The sequence below is a fragment of the Danio rerio genome, chromosome 4 (genome assembly GCF_052040795.2).
Source record: "Danio rerio strain M-AB ecotype USA chromosome 4, GRCz13ab, whole genome shotgun sequence".
NCBI classification, from domain to species: domain Eukaryota; kingdom Metazoa; phylum Chordata; class Actinopteri; order Cypriniformes; family Danionidae; genus Danio; species Danio rerio.
The window spans coordinates 63,723,964-63,743,614 of record NC_141024.2 but is presented as its reverse complement, the minus strand read 5'-3'; the positions used below and the strand labels follow the sequence as shown (position 1 = coordinate 63,743,614).

Below are 19,651 nucleotides of genomic sequence, written 5' to 3'. Positions count from 1 at the left end.
CCAAAATAAAAGTCTTTTGTTTAGCTTTTTTGCCACTCTAGGCAGGGCAAACTTTATTTATAGAGCACAATTTTACACAACCGTGGTTGATCCAAAGTACTTTACAATAAAATAAACTACACAATAAAACTAAAAAACTAGTATTAAAATACAAAAAAATGTATGTTTAAAATACTAAAATACAAATAAAAAATAACATGCATTTGTCACTCAAAGGAAAGAGAGTAAAATAAGTCTTTAAGTTAGATTTAAAAGCATCCAATGATGTAGCAATCCCGATGTTCAGAGGGAGACTATAATATTATTTTTTTTATAAAAGTATTATTTGCAAACTCTAAATAGTAAAATCATATTAGCAGCAAATGACTATCAAAGTACAACATTGTTCACAATCAAATAAACAGTGTCAATGTTGTTTTCAAGCCACACTTGCATGCTCATTCCAATCTAATAGTCAAAGTAACATGGTAAACAATACAGAGACTTCTAAATGAACGAATGTGTGAATATAAAACCAACTTTACCTCTATCACAGAAAGCTCTATCACCTTTTGATTTGCAGCGAGACCGAGGGACAGACAAAAACTGGTCATCAACTGGTGATCTTAACGGTCTACAAGCTAAATAAAGTCTAATAAGTTCACTTCACTGACATAGGCTGTGGCAAAATTGTGCGCAGCTTTTAATTAACAAAAAGAAATTGAGTAAAACGCTTCATTAAAACACTTATTACACACTTTTCTGTTACTTTATTCAAACAATAACCCTCGGTTACTGAGAATAAAATAGTACTACGTTGTATAAAGGGTAAAAATAATATTTCCAAAAGCATTAACATAATTTAGCAAAAGTTTTTTTTCTTTACATTTTTTTCCACTTACTGTTGCAGTCATCATGAATTATTGATACATTTCTTCCATGTTTTTATAGAAGTAAAGTTGGTTTTATATTCGCACATACGGACTTTCCCCTTAATAACATAATTTCATAAAAAGTGTTTTTTGCAAACTCTAAATAGCAAAATCATATTAGAAGAACAGGCGTAAATCTGCTGTATTAGTTACTTAGTTATTAAGTATTAGGTATAATTAAGTATTAGCTACTTAAGCTAAAGCCGTTTCCCATGTGTTGTTTCATTTGTGAAGACTTGGCATAATGTTTACTTTACATTAAGGACCACAATAAGCATTTTGTCTAGCAGTGTATTTGCTTAATGAGCACTGTGCTACGTCCAAACTAACCCCACTGTATTTTTGTATAATCAATTTCTATTCTGTTGTTAAGTGAATCAATTAATTTAAAATTAAAATGTTAAAATTTTTTTAATTCTTTGTGATTATTTTTGTGATTATATTAATAATAGTTTTGCATTCTTTATGTAAAGCACTTTGAATTACCATTGTGTATAAAATGTGCTACAGTATAAAGAAACTTGCCTGGCAGTTTCATGTATTGGATAAAATGACAGAGAAAGATCATGTTTCAGTGCAACTAAACCCCAAGTACAAAAAGTTCACAAATTAAGCAATTTGGCTTTAAGAATGAGTTGTTAAATTCTAATGTCACATTATCAATCACAGCAGGGTCGACCCGTGGCATAGGCAGTATAGGCAAATGCTAAGGGCGCAGTACGTCCAGGGGGGCGCCAGAAATGGGGGAAGAAAAAAAAGTAACTTCCACTATACTTAAAACTAGTTGGTATGACTTCAGAAAAGAATAAGCCCACATTAATTTAACTGCATAGTGCATAGCCTACTAAGTAGTAGTAGTATAATAATAATAAAACCTACTCGCCTAAGACGCCCCCCTCTGAATAATTAGATTGTACCTGCTACGGTGTTCATTTATTTTTTTTTTGATGGGTCAACATGCTCAATATGTCAAAACGTCCCAAACCCTCTCAAACAGTCTAGTGCGCAGGGGAGGCAAAAAAAAAAACACAAGAAGAGGAGGAAAAACGCGACAAAGACAGAGGTAATGTTACAACAAAGATGATTATTTTACTGTATCCGTGATCGATGACGCCATTAATTAGCTAGACACATACTTGTCAACTCTCCGGTTTTCCCAGCTATCATCAAGTTTTAGTATTTCCCCGTAGTTGCCCTGTATGTTTAAACTTTCTATGAATAGTGAAAGTACTGTCAAAACAAAGCCGATCTCAAATGTGATATAAATTGCAAGAGCTGTGCAAGAGAATTGTGCTTTCGCTTTATTTTGGCTTGAAAGAATGTTAATAAAAATGTCTGCATTCACTTTTTTCCTGTTAAAGCTGTGCGTCGATCGACGCAACCCCTGAATCAGTGTATGCATGCAGTCTGACTACTGGACGTGCTCTGTATGATATACTGTTCCCAGATCCGCTTCTGCACTCGCAATTTAAAGATGAGCGAAAGTTTAGCATACTTTGGGGATTTATGTGTGTTTAAACAGACACATACATTTAATAATATGTAAACATGTTTGTTCTGCTTGTATTATTTTTAAAAACACAACATTTTTTTTCTTAAATGAGCACAAACAGTTACTAAACTAATCGAATGCTTTCATTAGCCTATAGATCTGTGCATTCTTATGCCGAGTTCAGACTGCATGATTTTCAAAGTAATCGTGTCACAGATGTTTTCACACTGCTTGACTATCTGGGCTAGCGTTTCGTCGCTGCTTTGTTTACGCTGCAAGATGGATCGGCGACTGGGACATTCACATTGCATGACTTTACTATAGGAAGAATCGCTGACAACTTCGTCCAAACTACGTCTCAGCCAAAAACACGTAGTATATCTTTTGTTATTAACTACATAATGAGAAAGAAGCCTTTAATGGGGTAGAGCATGTACATATTTGCTCACATGGGTTTAAAGGGAATTAGCCATTTCTCCTCAACGTTGATAATAAACTAATTTCTTTCTGAATGAAACATCAAACAGACACAGTTGCTCCTGAGTCCTGTCAAACCTCCACTAGTTTTTCCTCCATTTCGTGGGTCCAAATAAACCGAAAAAGAGCTTTTAACTTCTCCCCCAGCCTCCCACTGGCCTGCAGCAGGTACACACACGCACACACAAGTGAAAGCTGCTCTCTCATTGGCTGTAGGCGATGGCTGATGTTATTTTCAGTCAAAACTCAATTCACACGGCATGATTTGAATCGCCGACAGCTCCAGATATTCAGCATGCCAAATATCTCACAGGCATCGGCGACTCATCGGCGATTCTCTCAGATCGCGTCTTTGATAGTTCATACTGTGTGATTGTCACTCACGTGCACGAGCGGCGATTTGCCTGTGATTTCAGGCATTTGTCGGCGATTTCTCAAAACCTGTCGGCGAGCCAAAATCGGGGCTAAAATCACGCAGTCTGAACTCGGCATTACAGTGACACCTCTGTTATCAAAAAACAAAATAAGAGATTGCTGCTCTTCACTAAATAACTGTAGTAATGCTAATCAGTATTTAAATACAGTAAAATGTGAATGGGATTTTATAACTTGATTTATTTTCTGTATAGGCCATTGGTTTTATTAGGCAAAATATTTTGTGTTATTGTTAATATTTTCTAATGTTTGCTATGTCTTCTTTTTAAAGCTAATTGTTGTCCCATATTTTTACATCCCAGTGTTGAGAGGTATGGCATAACATGGTTTGCTAATCAATAAATAGCAACCTCTTTGGTTTTTAAGACTGGCTGTCTTTTTTTAGTCTCTTTGTGCAAAAACGTCTTGCCCTGTTTTCAGCATTGGTACTGTGGCTTAGTTGGTCAAAGCGCCTGTCTAGTAAACAGGAGATCCTGGGTTCAAATCCCAGCAGTGCCTAATGTACAGTTTCTAGAGTTGCTTCTTCTCAACATTTACAAGTGTTTACGCAGCAAGCTGTTTAACAGTGTGATAATTAACAAAACTCAAATCCTTAAGAAGGCTGTCTTTATAAAGCATGGTGTGGTAATGCAAAACCAATTAGACTTTAATATTTCAAGTCCAGACATTCACACATGCAGCGCTACCGCTGTAAGTTGTTTTTTTCTTTTATTGATTAAACAATTAGCTCTTCACTGTAAAAAATTGCTGTTAAAAAATGGTCAGATTCTACGGTAAAATAATGTTTTTTTCACTAAAACAGTAATATTCTGTTAAAAACAGTGCTTTCTGGGTAACATTTTTGTTTTCGAGAAAGTAACCAACTGCAGAAAACTGTGAGCTAACAAGTTCAGATTCGATGTTTTGAAGTCTGTGTTTGAAATCACACTTTGTGTCCTTGTTCACTATTTCATACACTAGTTAACTAATATAGTTCACCTGACAGAGTTAATGAACACTAATGAGTGAATTCAGACACTGATGAACACCTGCTGTTAATAATCACAATTACTGAAGAAAATAAACAAGAAACACAAACAGTGACTTGAGTTACAACATTAAATAAAATAAAATAAAATAAAACAGCTTCAGTCTCAGCAGAGGATCATTAAACAACTCCACAAACAACAGCAGACACACACTTATTACTGACTGATTTGACTTCCATACTATTCTCATTGAGATCCAACAGAAATTAAGGTGTTTTTTGTGTCACCGTAATGGAGTGAGGGGCTGGTTTAGTTGGGCTCTTCACCCTTGAACTCATTTAAGAAGACTTTCTAACTGCTGTAATACAGAGTTTACAAAATGTTTGTACTATAGCAATAAAGTCGGGAAGTCAATAAATAAATAAATCTGTTTGTCTGAAATTAGTTCTGATAAATGTTTTGGTATAAATCTCGTTGAAGGGCATTATGCAATAGATTTTATGCTTAGTTGCAGGTATTATTTTTAATTAATGAGAAGTGAAAACAGAAAAGATACCTCCGTAATTACTTAACAGTTAAGAAATAACATACAAAAACAGTTCAGTTATGATAAATACACACTCAGACCTGATGAATCTGAACTTGTATCTCAACAATGGTAACATCTCAAATGTTTCATGCTGCAATGCATGCTGGGAGTGGCACTGTACAAATATCCCAGCATGCATTGCGGTATAAATAAATGTTGTATAATGGTCTAACGGTTTTCTTTATTTGTGTTTGATTCTGCTGTTATTTATGTTTAGACTTTCAGTTGCCTGTTTGTGAGTTAAACTGTTAATTTTGTTAAATTTGTTGTCACCATTATTGAGGTTCATACGCTGATTATTGATGTCTCTTTGAGTGCGATTTACACCATAGAGCAGTGTTATTGTCCAAGATATTCTTAAAAACTTCCAGAAATCATTGCCATATATATACATATAATGTAAAACAATAGATTTAACATTGAATAGCAGCAGTAAATTTTATTATACTAAATGAGAACAGATTCTGCCATTTAATAGCAACATGAACATCACCAGATCTTATTTAAGTTTTTGGCTGGCTTGCCACAACAAAGGAGCTTTTTATACAAAAGTTCTTAAGAATTGCAGCAGCCAAGATATATAAATGTTAAAAATGACAGGGCTAAGAGCCCAACTAAGGCAAACTCTGTTCTCCATGATGGTGACGTAAAACTTTAACTTTTTCTCAAGAAGAACTTTAGTAAATGTTATACAAAAATACATGTATTAAGTAATAAGTGTAGCTGGTGATGATGTTTGTAGAGTTGTTTAATCATCCGCTGATCATTTAAATGATTTAACCATTTGTTGTTCTTCAGGTTATTTCATTATAAAGCTGTGACTAAAGTTTTGTATGTTCTGTTCTTGTTTTTTCCCTTCAGTATTTCTTCATTTGTTCATTGTTAATCCTCAATTATCATTTAATTAGTCAGTTAATTAATTAATTTACTTCAGCTTTGCTACATGTTTTTTGAACACTCAGTAATGTGGACACTTCAATTAAAACTGAAGTATATGCTCTGGGGTTTAAAGGGTTAAAGGTGTGAGAGGTAAAAACACAGTGTAAAAATGTATTTTAACAGTAATATACTGTTAATTTACACTACGGAAATAGACTGTAAAAAAACAGTAGATTGCTGGCAACCACAGCTGCCAGTAGATTACTGTTAAATCAAGGAAAAAACTGTATTTTACTGTAAAACCTGAAGCTAATTTCTTCTGTGTGTCACCGTTGTGGAGGAGAGTAGAGCCAGTGTATGAGTTAAAGATGAACAATGAACTGCTGATGTTATTCTGCATGTTTCTCTATATAAAGATAGCGGCTGTTTAGTGGCTGATGCAGTCAGAATCTCTCTGGTGATTCCAGATTTACATGTATGTGTGCTGTTGTGAAAAATAAGACATTAGAGTTAAACCGAACTTTTCTAATTAACTAAAATAAGTTATCATTATAAGTATGCTTCTAAGCATATATAGCACATTACTTCATAAACTCATTCAGCAGTTGACCAAGTTGAGGCAGTTGCTTTCAGTGAGCAAAATGAGTTCACTTGAGTATTGTGTAAATCAATGTAGTCCATGTATTTTTACAGCAACATACTGTAAAATAACAGTACATTGCTGGCAACTGCAGCTGCCAGTATTTTACTGTTTTTTAACGGGACAATTTTTAACAGTGTTGTCTGACGCTGTGGCTTAGTTGGTCAAAGTGCTTCTCTAGTAAACAGAAGATTCTGGGTTTGAACCCCAGCAGTGCCTAGTCTGTAGTGAGATTGGCTTTTATAGGCCAGAGAGTACCAAAAAGTGCTTTCTATGGAACAGTGCTGGAGCACTCAAGCTCTCCGGTGCAATCAATAGTGTCGGACTTCTAGGCTGTGAGCTGAGTCATGCAAAGGTTGTGGGTTCGAGTCCCACCAGAGTTGCAAGTTTTGCCCCTTTTCTTCACTTGACTTAGGTGTGGTGAGTTTCCATCATTTTACGCATCTGTACATCCAGTTTTGCTTCTTTCCTTCATTGCTCAGTGCAGGCTTAGATACTAGGGGTACTCTACAATGAAGCTGATGACTTACAGTTTTTTCTTAGTTGTTTACACACAATTACTTGTACTACAGACACAATTTCTACAACATGTGTAACTGATGCACCAACCCCCTGAACCAATTCTGCTAAACTACAAGCACAATTCCTGCTTTACACTCAAATTGCAGGTTTACAACACACTTTTTTCAAAACACTACACACAATTTTCTGCATATTACACAATTTTCATGCAAAAAATCTTTTGTTTTCACAAGGAACACACTGACAGTCTGTTTCTTAACAAAACTCAAATCCTTAAGAACGCTGCTCGTTGAAGAGGGCTTTGGACAATGGCTTTATATTGCATGGTGGGGTAATGTGTAACCAATTGGACTTTAATATTTCAAGTCGAGACATTCACACGTGCAGCGCTACTGTTGTAAGACAGGGGCAAAACAAATTGTCCTTGTCTGTCGTTGTGGCTTAGTTGGTCAAAGTGCCTGTCTAGTAAACCGGAGATCCTGGGTTTGAATCCCAGCACTGACTTGTTTGCAGTGAGCTGTTCTTTTATGGGTCAGAGAGTACTCAGGCTTTGTGGCGCAATGGATAGCGCAGTGGACTTCTAGGCTGTGAGCTGAGCCATTAAAAGGTTGTGGGTTTGAGTCGCAAGCATTATCCATTTTCTTCACTGACTTAGGAGTGGTGCGTTTCCATCATTGTAGGCATCTGTCCATCCAGTTTTGCTTTTTTCTTTCATTCACAGTGCAGGCTCAGATACTAGGGGTACTCTACAATGAAGCTGATGACTTAATTGAGATGTTTTAAACAAGGGAGATTGGAAAGCGGTGCAGGGCAGAGTGGGCTTAAAAAAAGGCTTAAAGGCAACCTGTGGTTTTGGGGAAAAGTAACTGCCACCTATTGTTGAGATCACGCCTTTTGGGTTTGTCGTACAAAACCCTCTTTATGCATGTGCAAAGTAACTGAGTAGAAAGCATAGTAAATTTTGCTTCCCCCCCACTGTCTTAGATGAAACTGCGTTTTGGTTTTTTCTTTTAGTGTTAAGACTAAGTTGGCCGGAGCACCTGTCTTGGGAACAGCAGGTGCTAGGTTCAAATCCAAAATGCACCTTTCCTTCAGATTATGGGAGAGTGGTATTCTGATCTGAAAATCTTTCAATGGCCGATAGCATATGTTTGTCCTGATTTCCATTTTCTTTCCATCTTGTCAGCATTTTCTGCATCCTGACATGCTGGTTTTTGTGTTTTATTGTTTTTTCTTCATCGATTTTTGTTATCGGGCAAATGTCTCTTACAGTTAAACAACCTCTTTTGGTTGCCATTTTAAGACTTGCTGTCTTTTTTTAGTTTCTTTGTGCAAAATCATCTTTCCCTTTTCAGCGTTAGCGCTGTCGCTTAGTTGGTCAAAGTGCCTGTTTAGTAAACAAGACATCCTGGGTTCATGTAGTGCCAAATGTACAGGTGCCAGAATTGCTTCTTCTTAAGAGTTACAAGTGTTTACGCATGCGAGCTGTTTAGCAGTCTGTTTCTTAAAACAACTCAAAACCTTACAGGTTTTTCCAATTGTTTACACACAATTAATTGTACTTCAGACACAATGACTACAACATGTAACATGCACCAACCCCCTGAACCAACTCTGCTAAATTACAAGCACAATTCCTGCTTTACACCCAAATTGCAGGATTAAAACACATTTTTTTTTCAAAACACAACACACAATTCTCTGCATTTTGCACAATTTTCATGGAGAAAATATTTTGTTTTCACAAGGAACACAGTCATTCACAATTGTAAAGTCAGTTGTCCTACTTTGCATACTGATTCATTATATAGGTAAACACCTGTCACACAGAATTGCAATTTAGAAATCAGAGCTCATCTGGTTCATAACTGGTTCTCTGCCTACCCATGTTTTTTAGTTGTTTATCTCCCCCTCCATATTCTCCATTCCTCAAACCTATTGAGGATTTTTTTTCCTGCCTGGAGATGTAAAGTGTATGACCGAAATCCACACACACGTATACCCCTTCTCCAAGCTATAGCAGATGATGCTTTTCGTGACTGGATTCGCCATGCAAAGTGACATTTCCCCCGCTGCCTGGCCAGACCAGACCAAAACAGAAAAGAGGATGTAGACCATGTTATCTGCAACTTTGTGTTGGTTGTAATGTACACTGTGTATACTGTATTTATGGGGAAAATACAGTAAAATATATTTGGTATTTGTTTGTTTTGTATAAAAACAATATTCTGAAATATTTTACAAAGCACTTCTGTAGGCCTACTGTGTGTAGTACAGTCTATTTCAATTGTTTACACACAATTACTTGTACTTCAGACACAATAACTACAACATATAACTGATGCAACAAACCCCATGAACCAACTCTGCTAAACTACAAGCACAATTCCGGCTTTACATTCAAATTGCAGGTTTAAAACACCCTTTTTTTAAAAACACTACAGACAATTCTCTGCATTTTGCACAGTTTTCATGCAGAAAATATATTGTTTTCACAAGGAACACACTGTCATTCACAATTGTAAAGTCAGTTGTCCTACTTTGCATACTAACTCATCACATGAGTAAACACCTGTCACACAGAATTACAATTTAGAAATCAGAGCTCATCTGGTTCATAACTGGTTCTCGGCCAACTCATTTTTTTTAGTTGTTCATCTCCCTCTCCATATTCTCCATTCCTCAAACCTATTGAGGATTTTTTTTCTCCCTGGAGATGTAAAGTGTATGACCGAAATCCACACACACGTATACCCCTTCTCCAAGCTATAGCAGTTGATGCTTTTCGAGACTGGATTTGCCATGCAAGGTAACAAGTCAGAAATCCTCATTTAACAATTGAGTCAGAATATACCTTAAAAAGCTTAAGCATTGAAGCAGGGCTTTTGCTTCATTTGGACTCTGGACTTTGTCACGTTCAACAAAAATAAGAGTCAAAATAGGATCCAAATGCAAGTGAAAATAAGGTTTATTTGACCAAGTCAAAATAAACAAACAGGGAAGTGACAGGCTAGGAGGACGACGAACACAGGGCAGGAACAGACAGGAAAAAACAGGGTCCAGAAATCTCCTCAGGGGCCTGAGCACAGATAAAACACATGAGAACAGATGTAACGAACTGACAATGAGACATAGAAACGTCGCCCTGATATAGGGCTAATAATGAGCCTCAGCTGGTGAGTAATCAGCCCCGCTGATAGTCGTCATGTCACGTGAGCATAACAAATACACATGGACAACCAAAACAAAACAAACCCACGTGATCAAACATACACTCCGGAAAAGCGCACAAACCTGCAACCGTGACATTACCCCTCTCCTAAGAGCACCTCCTGGTGCTCCCAGAAGAGCTTACCTGGCGATTGTAATCATCAATAAGAGAGTGATCCAGTATGTCCTTTGCAGGAACCCAACTCCTCTCCTCCGCACCATAACCTTCCCAGTCCACCAAGTACTGAAATCCTCGCCCCCTCCATCTCGAGTCCAGAATACGCTTAACCGAATAAACGGTCTCCCCATCTACGAGACGCGGCGGGGGGGAACCGGTGTGGGCGGGTTAATTGCCGTATGAAAAACGGGCTTTAATTTGGAAACATGAAACACGGGATGTATTCTCCTGTACGCTGGAGGAAGTTTAAGGCGGACTGCCACCGGACTAATGATCTTGATGACAGTGAATGGGCCAATGAATTTAGGTGCAAGTTTATTACATACGGAACGCAATGGAATATTCTTTGTTGAAAGCCACACTTTTTGACCGACGACGTAAACGAGAGGCTTCGACCGGTGGCGATCGGCTTTAGCCTTAGTGCGCGCACCCACTTGGAGGAGGGTCTGTCTGGCCCTGCTCCAAGTGCGTCGACACCTCTGGACAAAGGCGTGGGCGGAGGGGACCGCGATTTCGGATTCCAGACTGGGAAAAGCTGGTGGCTGGTAACCTAGACTACACTGAAACGGAGAGAGGCCCGTAGCCGACACTGGTAATGAATTGTGTGCGTACTCCACCCATGGGAGCTGCTGACTCCAAGAGGAGGGATTTTGGGAAACCAAACAACGTAACATGCGCTCGAGATCTTGATTGGCCCTCTCTGTTTGTCCGTTACTCTGAGGATGAAAACCAGAAGAAAGACTTACAGTCGCTCCCAATAAATGACAAAATTCTCTCCAAAATTTAGAGACAAACTGGGGCCCCCTGTCAGAAACCACGTCCGTCGGGAGGCCATGAATGCGAAAGACGTGATTAATGACAGCATCCGCTGTCTCTCTGGCTGAGGGTAATTTGGGCAGAGGAATGAAATGAGTAGCCTTCGAGAACCGGTCCACTACGGTCAAAACTGCCGTATTGCCACTGGATGGCGGGAGACCAGTGACAAAATCTAGCGAAATGTGCGACCAGGGTCTCGAAGGCACTGACAGCGGCTGAAGGAGTCCAGCAGGAGGGCGATTAGAAGTCTTAGAAACAGCACAAACAGAACAGGCCAAAACAAACTCGCGTATGTCCCGTGCCATAGCTGGCCACCAAAATCGCTGTTTAACCAAAAATAAAGTACGACTCACCCCCGGATGACAAGCCACTTTGGAGGAATGTCCCCACGTCAGTGACGTCAGACCGAATCTCCTCCGGCACAAACAAACGACTGGGTGGGCATCCGGCCGGGGGCGTTACCCCATCCAGGGCTGTGCGGACCCTGCTCTCGATCTCCCATGTCACAGCAGAAATACAAATGCTCTGGGGAACGATGGGCTCAGGAGACGGATTGCGCTCGGAAGAATCAAAAAGACGGGATAACGCGTCGGGTTTGGTGTTTTTGGAACCCGGCCGATAAGAAATGGTAAAGTCAAAACGTCCGAAGAATAATGCCCACCGAGCCTGCCTGGAGTTAAGTCGTTTGGCAGACCTGATGTATTCGAGGTTCTTATGATCGGTCCAAACGATAAAGGGAACCCCCGAACCCTCCAACCAGTGACGCCATTCCTCCAATGCGAGTTTGACAGCCAACAACTCCCGATTACCAATGTCGTAATTACGTTCTGCGGGAGATAATCGATGTGAGAAAAACGCGCACGGATGAATTCTGTCATCCGAGGCGGCGCGCTGGGACAGGATAGCGCCCACCCCCACCTCTGACGCGTCAACCTCCACCACAAACTGCCGGGCTGGATCAGGTGTCACCAGAATGGGGGCTGAAACAAAACAGCCTTTCAGTTTAGTGAATGCAGCCTGTGCTACACTCGACCACCTGAAGGGAGTCTTGGCGGAGGTTAAGGACGTCAGAGGGGCGGCGAGCTGGCTGAAATTGCGAATAAATCGCCGGTAAAAATTAGCGAAGCCCAGAAATCTCTGCAGGGCCTTACGAGACTCCGGAATTGGCCAATTTACCACAGCCTGAACCTTCTCTGGATCCATGCGCACCCCCTCGACTGACACAATGTGTCCTAAAAAGGGAACAGACTGTGCATGGAACACGCATTTCTCCGCCTTGACAAAAAGCCCATTCTCTAGCAGCCGCTGAAGCACTCGCCTGACGTGCTGCACATGTTCCTGGAGAGAACGAGAAAAAATCAGAATGTCATCCAGGTAGACATAAATAAACTGATCTATCATGTCTCGCAACACATCATTTACAAGTGCTTGGAAGACCGCAGGAGCATTAGAAAGCCCGAACGGAAGAACGCAATATTCAAAATGCCCCCTGGGGGTCAAAAACGCAGTCTTCCACTCATGACCCTGCTTCATGCGAACCAAATGATATGCGTTACGGAGATCTAATTTCGTGAAAAACGAAGCCCCCTGCAGACGCTCGAACGCTGAAGACATCAACGGCAAAGGATACGTGTTCTTCACCGTGATGCTGTTCAGCCCTCGATAGTCTATGCAGGGTCTAAGAGAGCCATCCTTCTTTTTCACGAAAAAGAACCCCGCCCCCGCCGGTGAAGAAGAGGGCCGTATGATCTTGGCCGCTAGAGAATCAGAAATATATTTCTCCATGGCCTCCCTCTCAGGAATAGAAAGAGAGTATAACTTGCCTTTAAACGGAGACGTACCTGGCAATAAGTCTATTGCACAGTCATAGGGACGATGAGGAGACAGAGAAGCAGCTCGAGACTTACTGAACACTCTCTTCAGGTCGAGGTACTCACTGGGCACGTTTGACAGGTCCATGCGCTCCTCCTGAAACACAGAACAAGAGACAGCAGAACGAGCAGACGAAAGACAAGACTCATGACATTTCTCACTCCACGAGAATACAGAATTAAGGCCCCAATTAATGTGGGGTTTATGCAGAATCAACCAAGGATGACCTAAAACCACTGGTGAGTTGGAACAGTCTGTTAAAAAAAATGAAATGTGTTCAACATGATTTCCAGACGTAATCAGTTTTATGGGTTTGGTGGAGTGGGTGATAGTGGGAAGGGAAAGTCCACTGAGTGCGCGTACTGCAATGGGTTGTGATAGTGCTATAACCGGAAGTTTGAAACTGAAAGCGAAACTAGAGTCAATGAAGTTTCCTTCCGCCCCGGAATCGACGAGCGCCTGTGTGTTATGAGTTCCGGAACCCCATGATAAAGAGACGGGCAGTAAAGTAGCAGACGTAGAGGATTTGTCCATATTAATTTCACCCATCAGTAACCTCTTGCCTACTGATGGGTGTTGTCTTTTACGGGACAGGAAACCACCCGATGCCCTGCCCCACCACAGTAGAGGCAGAGTCCCTCCGATCTCCGTCGGCGCTTCTCCTGCACGGACAAGCAGGATCTACCCACCTGCATGGGTTCCGGGTCAACCACTTCCGGTGTCGCAGTCAGGACCGGAAAGTCAGGGACCAGCTCCGAAAACCCGCCTTGCTGCAGGCGACTCTCTCGACGGCGCAGTCTAGTGTCAACCCGGATGGCTAAGTCAACTAGCCCGTCAAGAGTTTTAGGAAGATCTAACGAATAGATCTCATCCTGAAGCCGGTCAGATAATCCGTGCAAAAACATGTCCCATTGCGCCTCCGGGTTCCAGCCGTATTCAGCGGCTAAGGTCCGGAACTCTATAGAGTACTCCGCCACGCTGCGATTCCCCTGGCGGAGTTCAGCAAGAACTCGGACAGCCTCTCTCCCGGAGGCGGCTCGATCGAAGACCTTCTTTAACTCTGTGGAGAACAGGTCAAAGGTAGCACAGCATGGTAACTTTTGTTCCCATGCTGTAGTTCCCCATTGGGCCGCCTTGCCTGAAAGAAGCGTGATGACAAATGCTACCTTGGATCTTTCGGTGGCAAACAATGATGGTTGCAGCGTAATATAAAGGGAACACTTGGACAAAAGGGATCGACACAAGAGGGGCTCCCCAGAGTAGCAGGTCGGGGGTGGAAGGCGTGGTTCAACAGAGCGACCAACAACCGCAGACGCTGGCGGTGTCACCTCCGGAGTCGATGCCGAGTCAGCCCGTGCAGCTCCAGCGATCAACCGCTGGACTTGGGAGTAAAGCAGCGACACTTGGCCGACCAGAGCCTGGATCGCCTGTGACGAGGTGACCAAAGCCTCATCCTGACGGTCTATCCTGGCGTCGCTGTGCGAGACGAACTCGGAGATTTGGGATGCACTAGCTGGATCCATAATAAGGTCAGTTCGTTCTGTCACGTTCAACAAAAATAAGAGTCAAAATAGGATCCAAATGCAAGTGAAAATAAGGTTTATTTGACCAAGTCAAAATAAACAAACAGGGAAGTGACAGGCTAGGAGGACGACGAACACAGGGCAGGAACAGACAGGAAAAAACAGGGTCCAGAAATCTCCTCAGGGGCCTGAGCACAGATAACACACATGAGAACAGATGTAACGAACTGACAATGAGACATAGAAACGTCGCCCTGATATAGGGCTAATAATGAGCCTCAGCTGGTGAGTAATCAGCCCCGCTGATAGTCGTCATGTCACGTGAGCATAACACATACACATGGACAACCAAAACAAAACAAACCCACGTGATCAAACATACACTCCGGAAAAGCGCACAAACCTGCAACCGTGACAGACTTCTGCAAGGGTTCATCCAGGATTTGAACCTAGGAGCTCTCGCACCTTAAGCGAGAATCATATCCCTAGACCAACAAGCCACTGCAAGATAGCCACCGTACATGGCAAAACTATCTGCTGACAAACCAGCATTCTCAGAAAAAAGCCTCTGTGTAAGCCACAACGCCTTTACAAAACAGCGGACAACTGTAAGGGCTCAACCAAAATTTGAACCTGGGATTTCTCACGGCATGATTGAGAATCATACTCCTAGAACAGCAAGCCACTATGCAAGGAATGATTCATGTGGTGACACTATCTGGGGTCCGTTCTTCGTACCTTGCTTAAATGATCTAAGATGATTTGGCAGATCCTGGATCTTTTCATCTCGATAACTGATCTCTCGCTAATTTGGTTCTTCAAACAAGTTCGCGAATCAGATTAGAATGTCTGGATGAACTGATCTGAGATCACTGCATGTGTTGTGAAGGACAGATCTATCGATCCTCGAAATCATGATCAGCAATGCCATGATTGGCTGACGGCACATCAGCGTATTGACATCATCTGATTAGTATTCAATTATCCATGTGAGCAAAATAACATCAAACTAGCAGTAAACGGTTTGTTAAATTTGAAACGCAATAACCTTCCACATTTGTTGTGAGCTGCAGGCTTTACACTTTCATGTGTCAAGACTATTCATCATGTATTTTAAAGAGCCCATATTATGGGTTTTTGAAAATTCCCCTCCATGTAGTGTGTAACACAGCTCTAAGTGAAGTTAAGTATTCAGCTAAGGCTTAAATCTGTAAGAATACAGTGTTTAAAACGGTTGACTCATCTATAAAAGAGTCGACTCATAGTGCTTCAAACGAGTCGCCTTGATACCGAGTCATTAGGTGTTTCGCCATGACGTACGAACGAAACCAAGTTATTCACGTGCACGCGCAAACCCGGGAGATTTCAAACCTGAGGCCCCGCCCTCTGACGCAGAAACCCAGACACACACACACCCACAAACACACGCACACAAACTTGCCGGTCGATTGAAGTCACACTGCAGATGGATATTATATCGAGTCTCTACTCAAAGATGAAACCTCAGCATTATAGCCAAGCAGTTGGAAACTACTGGAAACTTCTGGAAGCTACATGCTACAAAGAATACTTCATCTGCGTTTGTTAAAGGAAGGATCAGTAAAGAGTAACTTACTGATGGACGTCAGGATGGGTTTCTTCCTACCTTTCTCAAGTGTAAGTACTTGCGATTAAAGTTGTTGCCTCATTGACTCTGGCTTGCAAATGTATTTAGTTGTGATTTGTTACTTGTAACCGCGTGTACTGTATCAGGTTAACTGGCTATATTCTCTTATCGCGTGCAAAGTCACGTTAAAAACGCGACACGTGCTGCTTTGTTTAGGGAGCTCCGTGGTAGGGGTCTGCATACCAGCGGCTGTCCCTGCGCCAGATTTCTGCGGCGCGGTAATAAATTTCCGAATAAATCGCGGGAGCGGTCAGTAACGGGTTTAATTTGGGACAGGAGCGGGCTGTCTAGCAATATCACGGATATTGCTATGCGAATGAGAAAGATGTGTCTGCTTGGTGCTTGTGTGTGTGTGTGTTAGTGCGCACGCGCGCGTATGAGAGAGAGAGAGCGCGAGCGAGAGCTTTGTGTGCTTGGTGCTGTGTGTGGTTTTATATAGACAGCTTGGCTGTCTGGACTGTATAGCTGGGTGATTTTTGGTTGTGTTCTCCCCCGCTCTTTAGCGGGATCGGGCGCGGTGGGCAGAAAATGGGGCGGGTTCTAAGGCTAAAACCTGGCGGGTGCGGGCGGAATCGGGAGCGTTGTCGTCCGGAGGTGTGTGTGTGTGGCAGCTAAAATCCACGCCTACACTATCGAGCGTGTATGAACTGTGATTACTTTTTATATTGCTGATTAGCTATTGGGCATTTTACTTTCTGACTGAAGGCAGTCGACCAATCGCGACAGACTGTCATCGGTCCAATCAGCGCAGATTAGCTTCGTGCTAAGGAGGGGTTTGGGAACAAATGAATCACTGGACGATTCATACGGGAGTCGCTGGGATAATTAGGTAAAAATAAATGCAGATTATAAGACCATGAAAGTGTTTTTTGACCTTGCATGCATATTAGACTGTTGTTGGAGACCCTTACAACCAAGATATGACCCTATTTCATGTATAATATGGGCTCTTTAATGCATATCAGTGTATTTAGTTCTACATTTAGAGAAGATTTTCTTTATTATAGTAGCCGGTTTTTTAATCAGTGTAAAGAAAAACTGGTTGTTTACAAAAGCATTTTAATATTGATAAGGCATCTGCAACTTTTGTGAAGCATCAAATCACTGGCATATTAACTGTCAAAACATGTTTATGACTGCATAAATGTATTATTGCTTTTAAAAAAAGTCACATATTGTGCATTTCTATTATACACAATTTGTACTAAAGTAATTTAAAAAGTTCATGTCAATACATTTTCTCTTTGCACCACCAGGTGGCAGTCTTTGTACTTTTCTTTCGAGGGTGTAGATTGCATAAGTTTTATTAATATGTATAACTTCATTTATTGTATTAGTAACTATAACTATATATATATATATATATATATATATATATATATATATATATATATATATATATATATATATACAGTTAAAAATATTTACCATTTTCCCAAGTATATATAACTACTACTGTAAGAAAATATTAGAATTCGGTACTTACTTTCTGTATTATCATTGCTTGAACTGAGCCGATCTAATCCTATTTCTATGAATTTAACCTGCTTCCGATCAGGTTTGACCTAGCAGAACTGTTGCTATGACAACAACTCTCAGATCAACTTTGAAGAACGAAACGATTCTGGATCGTGTTTAATCGTCAATATCTAAATACAGCTAACTGAGTAATCCACATACGAAGAACGGACCCCTGCTGACAAACTGGAATTCTTCGAAAGACGTTTTTATGAAAGACATAATGCCCTGTAAAACGCAGGACACCTGCAAGGGCTTGTCTGGGATTTAAAACCCCGGACCTCTCGCACACGAAACGAGACTCATACCCGGGGGTGTCCAAACTCAGTCCTGGAGGGCTGGTGTCCTGCATAGTTTAGCTCCAACTTCCTTCAACACACTTCAACTCCATGGAGCTTTCTAGTATATTTAGAAGAGCTTGATTAGCTGGTTTAGGTGTGTTTAATTGGTGTTGAAACTAAAATATGCCGGACACCGGCCCTCGAGGACCGAGTTTGGACACCCCGGCCCTAGACCAACGAGCCACTAAAGTGTTCACATTTTACATGGCGTCAGAAGTATCAGATAGTCAAAAATTTTTCTCTAACAAATCAAGGGCACCCTAAGCGAGAATCATACCCCTAGACCATTGAGCCACTGCAAAACAGCAACTTTACATGGCGACACTATCTGCCGACAAACTGGCATTCTCAGAAAAAGGCATCTGTGTAAGCCACAACGCCCTTACAAAACAGCAGACAACTTTAGGGGCTCAACCGAAATTTGAACCTGGGATTTGTCATGGCATGAACGAGAATCATACTCCAAGACCAGCAAGCCACTTTGCAAGAACTTTTTTATGTGGTGACACTATCTGCTGACAAACTGGAAATCTTTGAAACACCTTTTTATATTAGCCATAATTTTGAACCCAGGACCTCTCGCACCAAAAGCGTGAATCATACCCCTAGTAAAACAAGCCACTAAAATCTGAAGTTTTCACATGGCATCAGAAACAGCAGATAGTCAGAAATCAAGTGCAGAGAATTTGTAAGATGGAGGAAGAGAGTCTGAAACAATGGTGGATAGTCTATTGGGTGAGAGAGAGCGTAGGTTTCTGCGAAAGGCAACTTGTTTTGGAGTGTGTGGTGGCTCAGGAGTCCTGTGGATGTTGAGAGACAAAAGGAAATATTCCGATGTGTGTAGTGGAGTTACTAGTGTTTGATCAGTGAAGCAATGTCGAGTGTAAATAAGATCAGTAGCAGAAGTAGGTGCTCTTTTGAGGTCAAAAGAGGCAAGCAGAGTCTGGAAGTCAGTAGCTTGAGGTTTTTCAATGTGGATGTTGAAGTCACCTAGCACCAACAAGGGAGTGTCATAAACAGAAAAAGATGAGAGAAGAACATCCAGTTCATCTAAGAAGTGACCTAATGTACCTGGTGGGCGGTAGATGACAACCACATTTATGTAGAAGGAGTGGATAATGGTGGCTGCATGGAATTCAAAGGAGCTGATCTTTGCCAGTGACTATCTCTGAGTAAATTTCCATTCTTTGGAAATCAGTAGTCCAGTTCCACCCCCTCTCCCTGTCTGACGAGGAGTGTGGGAGAAAAAGAAATTAGCAGAATGAGTAGCATGTGAAGCAGTGTCCTCCGGTCTCAACCAGGTCTCAGTTAGAGCCATGAGATTATAGTCAGAATATGTAGCTATGGAGGTAATAAAATCTGCCTTGTGAACAGCAGATTGACAATTTCAGAGGCCCACGGAGAGAGAGAGTTGTGAAATAGCAGATACATGTATTGAATGAAGGTTGTGATAATTATTCCTGCAGCTTACCTCCCGTGCTTTGCGAGTGTTAGTAACAACAGGAATTAGTTAACACATAATAAAAGTGCAATGAAAACAATAATAAGTGCAAAGATTAAGTAAAATAAATAAATAAAGTACTCAGGTGCTTTGTCGGTCTTTGCTCGGTGGAG

At 41.2% G+C, this 19,651-nt stretch overlaps 4 protein-coding genes and 1 non-coding gene across 5 annotated transcripts in view; 4 read left to right on the top strand and 1 right to left on the bottom strand.

Annotated features, from left to right (window-relative positions):
- LOC148682312 (uncharacterized) overlaps positions 1–19,651 on the top strand; it is a 342,019-nt gene that overhangs the window by 13,320 nt on the left and 309,048 nt on the right. The gene's annotated exons all lie outside the window — the stretch shown is intronic.
- Positions 1–19,651, top strand: part of LOC137487276 (uncharacterized protein K02A2.6-like) — a 252,759-nt gene that overhangs the window by 26,927 nt on the left and 206,181 nt on the right. The window lies entirely within an intron of this gene.
- The window catches only part of LOC110439496 (uncharacterized), a 484,284-nt gene that overhangs the window by 423,163 nt on the left and 41,470 nt on the right, over positions 1–19,651 (top strand). The window lies entirely within an intron of this gene.
- LOC137489757 (protein NLRC3-like) overlaps positions 418–19,651 on the bottom strand; it is a 407,221-nt gene continuing 387,987 nt past the window's right edge. The window contains exon 11 of the transcript XR_015942024.1: positions 418–6,174. The gene's annotated coding sequence lies outside the window, so the exon portion shown is untranslated. The remainder of the gene's footprint in view (positions 6,175–19,651) is intronic.
- On the top strand, positions 3,740–3,813 carry trnat-agu (transfer RNA threonine (anticodon AGU)). The gene has a single exon. It is a non-coding gene; the product is annotated as a tRNA-Thr (tRNA).